Here is an 8,734-nt window from a genome sequence, read left to right on the forward strand (position 1 = left end):
GAATGTGGTGGGTCTCAGGCGCCATGCAGGATTCTCTCCTCCCCTGAGGGTTGGACGCAGCTCACAAGAGCCAGGTTGCCTTTTGGGACAGGAGGTGTTCTGTTTTGTGGCTCAGGGATCAAGTGTCGGACCATATGTAGGTATTCCAGAGATTGCCTCTGGAGACAGATGCCGTCAGACCTAAGCTAGGGTTCCAGTGAGGTCCTAGAGGTATGTCAGATTCCATCTTCTGATTCAGGGAAATTGACCTGGGTGTCTGCCTGTAAGTAGGTGTCTGGCATGTGTTTGAATGAGTCTTTTTTCCAAGGGGCCAAAGAACTTGGGGTGGGATCATGGACATTGCCAGTTTTCTCCAATCTGGAGGGTTTGTGCAAATGTGATGGGCAGTGCTTCCTTTCAGTGGGCAGTCAGAGTCCTGTGCTCTCACTGCAGAGGCCCCATCCTGTAGGGTTTGTTGGCCAGATCTTTGGGGACAAAAGTTTGCAAACACAAACTCGGGATAGGGTTAGGGGCGAGGTGATGGCAGGCCCAATCTGTGGATTGTGAGGGCTGTGCAGTGGGATCTGAAATGAGGGCGACAGGGAGGCAGGAACAAAGGCTTTACTGTCTTGGTTGTGTGTCTCGGTTGGCCATGGAATGTAACGGTAGCCTCATGCGGCCATGGGAGATTCTGTCTCTGTGAGGATTCTGCTCGGCTCCCAAGGGTTTGGGAAGGAGTAGTGCCCTTTGATGCTTAAGGATCTCCCGTAGCCTGGGAGTGAGCTAAGGTTTGGGCACAGACCCCTGAAAATCCAGGTTGGGTAGAAGTGAGAGCCTCTTGCCTTGGCACGGTCCACGTGCAGGATATGGGGCCAGCTAACTGGGGGACTGATGGGAGGTTGGGGCTAAGGCTGTGTCAGACAGATCATTAGTGCACAGGGCGGCCTAGGCATTGGGGTGCCGTGGAGGTCCGTGCAGTTTGATCCTCACCTGGGGATTGTGGGCAGACCCCTTGGGCCCTTCTTATTTCTGGGGCACAGACAGAAGCCTGCGTTGTGGCTCCTGAATGAACAATCTGGAAGGCTGGCGGGCCGGGAGGGTGAGGATGGAATTCTGACCGCACAAATGCCGGTTCTGTTCAATGCCAAGCACGTGGCATTTCCAATGTGTAGCATCCTACTTGAGACTCCAACACCTGAGTGAAGGCACATGTCAGATGGTCGCTCACACTGGAGTTTGTATCCATGATGGCTGACGAGTGCAGTGGTGGCCTCACAAGGACATGGAGGTCTTCTCAGACTGGGGCATGTGAGCTGCACTGAACAGCAAGCTTTCCATCTGCAGACAGTTGGAGTCCGTTTGTATAGTAGCAGATCCCCCATATGGAATGACGTCATAGCAGAAGTCACTGTATGGATGCCTGGAAAGCCCAGCTCCGCTTAGCCTTCAAGCCCAGGAACAAAACCTTTTCGATCTTGTGGCTCTGGGGCAAAGGGCCCAGGCTACTGAGGAGACTGTGAGCTTCATTCTGATGGGTCTCAATGCTGGCTTGGGTCCAGGGAGAATTTAAAATGTGATGGGGGCTCAGGCGCCCTGCAGAATTCTCCTCCCCTGAGAGTTAGACGCAGCTCCCAAATGCCAGATTGCCTTCGGGGCAGGAGGTGTTCTGTTTTGTGGCTCATGGATCAAGTGTTGGACCATATGTAGGTGTTCCTAAGTTTGCTTCTGGAGGCCGATGCCTGCAATTTATGCTAGGGTTCCTTTGACATCCTAGGGGTATTTCACGTTCGATCTTCTGACTCAGGACCATTGACCTGGGTGTCTGCCTGGATGTAGGTGTCGGGCATGTGTCTGAATGTTCCTATTTTCCAAAGTGGGCAACGAATATGGGGTGGGCTTAGGGGCATTGCATGTGTTTCCCAATCTGGAGTGTTTGTGAAAATATGACATGCAGAGTTTCCTTCAGGTGGGCAGGCAGAGTCCTGTGCTGAAGCCCCAGTACTCGCCTTTATATGAGTGACAAAGGGCTCGGTTATTCTCAATGAAATCGGAAGGAGTCCAAGAGAAATATCATATGGCTTCACTCATATGTAGCCCATGAGGAGTACCATGGACATGAGTAAAAGCAAGGGAAAACGGAAAGAGAAGATGTCAGACAGGGAGACAAACTAGGAGAGACTCAGGACTCTGGGAACCAAGGTGAAGTTTACAGAAGGATGAGACATGCCAGGAATGAGCAAACTGGTTCATTCTATGGATGTGGTGTGACATATATGCTGTTTCTGAGCACTCAGTGGTATATGCAACTAAAGAATCAGGGAACACTATCTCACAAAAGTAAGAGGAATGAAAGGCTGGCTTCCCAAACAAAAGAAAAAGTATGAAAAAGAAAGAAAAACAGGCCATTTTCCATGTAGATGAAGAAAGAAAGAGGCAAGAAATGAAGTACAGTTTTATTATCTTACTGATTAAAATGGTACGCAATTGGTTTCCTATGAGGTCCTTATCTGAATTGGGTCTTTGGACAATGCACATTAGATTCTTCCCTCTTCCTACATTTCGGGAATGGATGATAAGAACCGGCATTGCCTTCCTTAAAAGTCTCAGAGTGTTTACCTGCAAATTGGTTTGAAATGGCTTTTTGAGTGTTGGGAAGTGTTTGAGGAATGCTTCAAACCCTTTCATCATTACCTGAGACTTCAGATGTGTATGTTCATGACCTAGTTTTGGTAGTGAGAATGTGTCTTGGAATTTATCCTTTTCTCTCAGGTCTTGGATTTTCTGGCATACTTGTGTGTAGTGGACTTTTAGGTTAGGTTGTTTAGGAGAGTTTAGTCCTGAATGCTTTAATTAATTCTTGATATGTAAGAAGTTAACTTTTCCGGTTTCATCAGTATCTGACGTTGATACTTTTTTCCTTAAGGTACTTTCTCTGAAGTTTGTTTCCATGAGTGCTACTCTTCACAGGATCCCTATATTCTGTGGGGCTATTGTAAGTGTGTGTGGGGGTGGGTGGGAGGGACGATGTGTTTTACAAAACGCTTAGAATTTTATTTTAAGAGATATTAAGCTGTAATTTTTTGGATAACAATTCACCTTCAAGCATATTTAAACTCATGTTCCATCTTGTTTGGCTACATTTCCTGCAATGAATGTCCCATTTAATCCTCTTTTAGAAACACAGACTTTCCCTAAACTATTGTGGAACAAACACCAAATTTTGTGTGCCTGGTTAGAGTCTCATTGTGTACCCCTTTATTCTTGCTTTTTCACATGTTCCTGTACTTCCATGAGTGATTGAAATCATATGTTATTTGTCTATCTCTGTCTGAGAGATGGGCGGCAGCACAATGCTCGTCACCTTTCTGCCACATTAGGCACGTTTCAAGATTCCTTCTTGCTTGTGGCTGGGTAAGAGTCTGTGGTGCATTGGGAGGACAGGGAGATTGCAGAAATGTCTGGGAGCCCCAGGCTTGTCTTCAGCCATCAGCACAACAGGAAGATGACTACATCAATGGAACGATGGCATTAAAGAACCTGAAGGCTTGAAATCAAATTCCACAGTGAAAGAGAGAAGATTTCTCAGAGACCATGGGAGAAGGGTGTAGACATGTCTTAGGGGAAAAGTGGACGGTTGGTGCTTCAGAGGTCAGGGAGCCATGGACAAAGACAAAGGCCCAGGAGAGAGGAGCACACTGGGAACCCTCAAGTTGGATGCTGACTCATAGCTATTGGCGTAGAAATGGAGATGTTCTGAATGGCATGAGTACTTGCAACCAAAGGGTATTTAGGCCCGGGTATCTCAGATCAGCATGCTTGACAGAAATAGACTCCAGAGAACACTCTGTTTCTCCTGCAGAGCACACCAACAAGCAATCGGGTGCAGACAGCATGGAAACCAAGATCAGAAACAATACTTGTTGACACAGTGGTGTGATTATTGTTTCTTGCTGTGCATCCGTGATAGGCACTGTTCATGGAGAAACCTTGATGGGGGCAAAAGAATCTTGGGGCTCTACCACCATCAGCATAAAGCCCAAGATAGTGGCCACAGACAGGATGGTTGCGGACATTAGCTGCCTCACCTGCAATCACATAGTCCCAACCCTGGAAACTTTTTGGGACTACCTTCCTCAGGCCAAGTTGCTTAGGAACAGGAGAACAGACCCTCCATTGGGGACTAGAAGAAATCCCTGCCCAAATCCTCTATCTTGACCTCAGCATTCAGCAGGCCTTAGTAAAGTTGAATGGGTTGAAATTCTCCTTTCATAGGCACACCAGAGCCAACCAAGCTAAACCTCACCATATTCGGTCCAGACACCAAACACTCCGAATGGCAGACAACGAGTGCCTCTGCAGAAGACTGGCCCAGAAGAACGTGGACAGCCAAACCCAACCCAGTGTGCATGTCAAATATACTGGAGACTCCATCAAGGGTCAGCCAGTGGCACTCCATGAAATCTTCATCCTAAAGAAATTACTCTCAGGATAGAAAACAGAATTCACTTTTTGAATACAGAGAAGAATTCAGCGACCTGAACTAAGGCAAAGATGGAAGAATCCATTGATGACAAAGCAAAAGAACAGGAACTGATCATGGCCAAGAAATCGAAGTGAAACCTGTACATGTCACATGCCAGGTGGAGGATTTCAGCAGCAGCCAGGATACTCACTCTGGATCAGAAAAACCTAGAATGAGTCAAGGAGTCTCAGACCAGAGATATAAAGGTGATAAAAATTTTAAATAAAACGAAGAGGCACTTTTGAAAATATTTGTTAGCAGACTGGATGCAAAGTTCAGGAAGCTGGCAGAACCACAGGATCCAATTATGTACCTGGAATACAAGTACTTGGGAAAAAAGAAGCGAAGCAAAGGAGAGAAGGAAGAATGATGGAACATGACAATGGACTTAGGGAAATCCATGACTGCAATGAATGTCTATGGGTTCTTATTTTATGAAACCTAGAAGAGAGAAATAATAGTGGGCCCAACATTTATTTGAGAAATCCGAGCTGCAAACATCCCTTATCTGGGGCAGAAACAGAGATACAGATACCGATGCACAGAGGACTCCCAGCACCATCCACGGAAGCAGTTAACACAAGACATAGTGTCATTCACCCTTCCAAAGCTAGTAATGGAGGAATTCTCCTTGCCCAAATATGCTTGGGAGAAGAGTGTTTCTAAAGCCACATGCGTTACTTCGAGGCGATCAGCTATGCCAGCTCTAGCACCACGTTGTATAGACCACTACACACCAGTCCAAGCCATAACCCTATACCCTGCATTTCTAAACAATAAAAGAGCAGGACTTCCTGTCTAGAATAATGCGGTGTTAAGCAGACAAAGATTGTTTCCAGGGGTGTCTCCATCAGTTCAGAAGTGGCCTTCAACTCTGCTCCTTATCCCAGGCTCATTGGAATGTCTCCCACCTCAGGTTCCCCACTCTGAATCAAGTCTGCTTCTCCCTCTCCAGTTCCCTCATTGCTTATGTTCTCACTTTCTCTCTCTGTCCCATACATGCAAGCACATCGTTGAAAAACAACAACAACAACAACCCATCCTAAAATGCCAGACCTTGGCACTGAGCTCCCTTGTTTGTTCTCCTCTTTTTCATCTTCCTGCATCTCCACACCAGCATGGAGCATCTGCTCTCTGTCCTGCTGCAATGGCCCCTCCTTCTCCCATTGTTGCTCCTCACCTGGCTCCTTTAGAACATGCCCATCATCCGCAAGAGGCACTGTTTGTTTATCCCATGAAAACCACTGCGAAATGAAAATGGGAGGCTTAAGGCAGCCTTGTGCTGCAACATCTCCATTTAGTTCCATAGAAGGAAGTTGCACCATCCTGCGGGAATGCTCAGGGATCTTAGGCTGATGAATCATCTTTAAGTCATCCTTTTGTAGATAAATGTTGTCTTCCTGAACCTGGCATGGAATAATTTTCGATGGCTTCACATTGGAATGGTTCTCCTCCACCAGGGTCCGTGCTTGCTCCTGTTGGCTCCAAACCAACAAGTCCGTCCTGGGCCTAAGTTTCTAGGGTGTAGGCTCTGCCTTCGGTGCTTGGTCAGCTTAGAAGATGGGGAGTCCTTCTTGGTACAGTTACTGGAGATGCTAGAGGAACTCATGTACTCGCTGTTGAAGACTACAGGCATGTCTTTGGCATGGTTGCGGGTGTTCACTGGGTGGCCCTTTTCCTGGTCACAAGGGTCCTGATTGTGTCGGAGGACCATGCACATTTGCGGAGCATGGAGTTCCTGGCCTGACGTTTGGTTCTAGTCCTGACCATTTCCTGACCTTTCAGGGGTATGATGGAATTGTAGATCCTTGCCCTTCTCAGGAGTGCAGAGGGCTGAAGGTGACAGTCCCGGCCAAAGACTACAATATCGGTCATGGAGAAGGTGACACAGACTCACTTTGCAAACTCTCTTGGTAAAATACCCCTGTGACGCCAACGGTTTCGGAGGGCTTTGGCATCTCCTGGCTGACCCATGACTACTAAAGCCATGTGGAGTGATTAGACACGGTTTGGGGAGGAGTGGGTGCTAGGAGCTCAAAACATTGTGACATCACAGAAGCTGACTTCACTGAAGCAGCAATCCCTCTGTCATGAGCTATGCGTCCTATGGCTTTAGGTAGGAAGCCCTGGGGAAGACCAAAAAAGATCCCTGATTCCCCGATCATGAACTCAGGCGGTCTTTGTGGTTTCTTTCCCACCTCACCTTTCAATACAAAGAGAAAAAAAAAACAAAACATGACATTCTGTGTACCATCATTTCAGCCAACATTTCTCCAGAGAGATCCAGGTGTTCCTATTTCCACTGCAATGTCTAGAGATCTCAATCAACAGGGAGGACTCTTGGGTATCATGAGATCTCTGGGAAGTTTGACATCCTATGGGTGAGAGCGTCCTTTCGTAGGTTCTTTTCCCAATTTGTTCTAGGGAGAAGGGTCTGCCCTTGGTGCTTGGTCAGCTTGGAAGATAAGGGAAGGAAAGTCACATTTCAAGGAAACGTGCTAGGGCATAGATGCATTGTGCTGTCTGTCTCCTTATCTCTTAGTATTCTGAAACAGCAGTCCTAAGGGAGGAGGGTTCTGTCTACCTGACTTTTCCTGAAACACCTTTGCAAAGGCTTCAAGGAGAGTGACATTCTGCATGATCGCTACCCCTGAAAGCAGAGCCCTGGACAGCACACCTGTCATCATCAGTTAACGTTACATGCCGAGGTCTTGGGGAGAGCCATGTTTACCAACTCTTTTAATTCAGAGGAAAAGGAACTGCCTGTACCGATGGCCTGCCATGCCCACTCTAGCAGAACTGTGGAATGAGCCGAGATGCCATTCATAGGCTTCTGGATAAAGATGGTGTGGTCCAACCAGGCCACAGATGATACCTCCGACATCAAGTGGGATGAAGCCCCACTACTCGCCTTGACATGAGTGACACAGGGCTGGGTTATTCTCAATGAATTCGAAAGGAGTCCAAGAGAAATATCATATGGCTTCACTCATATGTGGCCCATGAGGAGTACCATGGACATGAGTAAAAGCAAGGGAAAACGGAAAGAGAAGAAGTCAGACAGTTAGACAAACCATGAGAGATGCAGGACTCTGGGAACCTAGCTGAGGGTTACAGAAGGATGAGACGTGCCAGGAATGAGGGAATTGGTTTATTGTATGGAGGTGGTGTGCCATATAAGCTGTTGATGAGCACTCGGTGGTATATGCAACTAAAGAATCAGGGAACACTATCTCACAAAAGTAAGAGGGATGAAAGGCTGGTTTCCCGAACAAAAGAAAAAGTATTGAAAAGAAAAACAGGCCGTTTCTCATGTAGATGAAGAAAGAAAGAGGCAAGAAATGAAGTATAGTTTTATTATCTTACTGATTAAAATGGTATGCAATTGACTTCCTATGAGGTCCTTATCTGAATTGGGTCTTTGGACATTGCAAATTAGATTCTTCCCTCTTCCTACATTTCGGGAATAGATGAGAAGAACCGGCATTGACTTAATTAAATGTCTCGGAGTGTTGACCAACAAATTGTTTTGACGTGGCTTTTTGGGTGTTGGTAGGTGTTTGAGAAATGCTTCAAACACTTTGGTCATTACCTGAGACGTGTCCCTGTTGGCAATGGAATGTAGCGGTAGCCTCATGGATCCATGGGAGATTCTGCCTCTGTCAGGATTCTGCCTGGCTAACAAGGGTTGGGTGTCTTTTGGGGGAAGGGAAGAGTGCTGTTTTCTTTCTCAGGGGTCAAGCCATAGCAGGGATTCCAGAGTCAGCGTCTGGGTCCGGGAGCCTGAAGAACTGGTCAAAGTGTGAAGATTTGGGCCTAGGGGCATGTCACGCCTGATATGCGGGCTCCTGGTCCACCAAGCGAGGCGGCTGGTGGGAAAGCGGGCTCAGGCTGAGGCTCACAATGCCTACTTGTGGCCAGGCAGCCCTCCTGGGTGGGCATGCTCTCATGAGACATTCAGCTGGCTACCACTATGAGGGTTAGACCCCCATCCACATAGCAACCTTTTCCCATCATGGGGAAGGAGGAGTGCTCTTTGATGCTTGAGTTTCCCCCATAGGCCTGTATTTGAGCTATGGTCTGGCTCAGAAGCCTGAATACCAGGTTGGGTAGAGAGGAAGTCTCTGGCCTTGGCAGGTCCACTGGAAGGATAAGGGGCCCGCTACCTGGGGGACTTATGGGAGGTCGGGTCAGGCTGTGTCAGACAGAGCATTAGTGCACAGGGTGGTTGAG

The sequence above is a fragment of the Meles meles genome, chromosome Y (genome assembly GCF_922984935.1).
Source record: "Meles meles chromosome Y, mMelMel3.1 paternal haplotype, whole genome shotgun sequence".
Lineage (NCBI taxonomy): Eukaryota > Metazoa > Chordata > Mammalia > Carnivora > Mustelidae > Meles > Meles meles.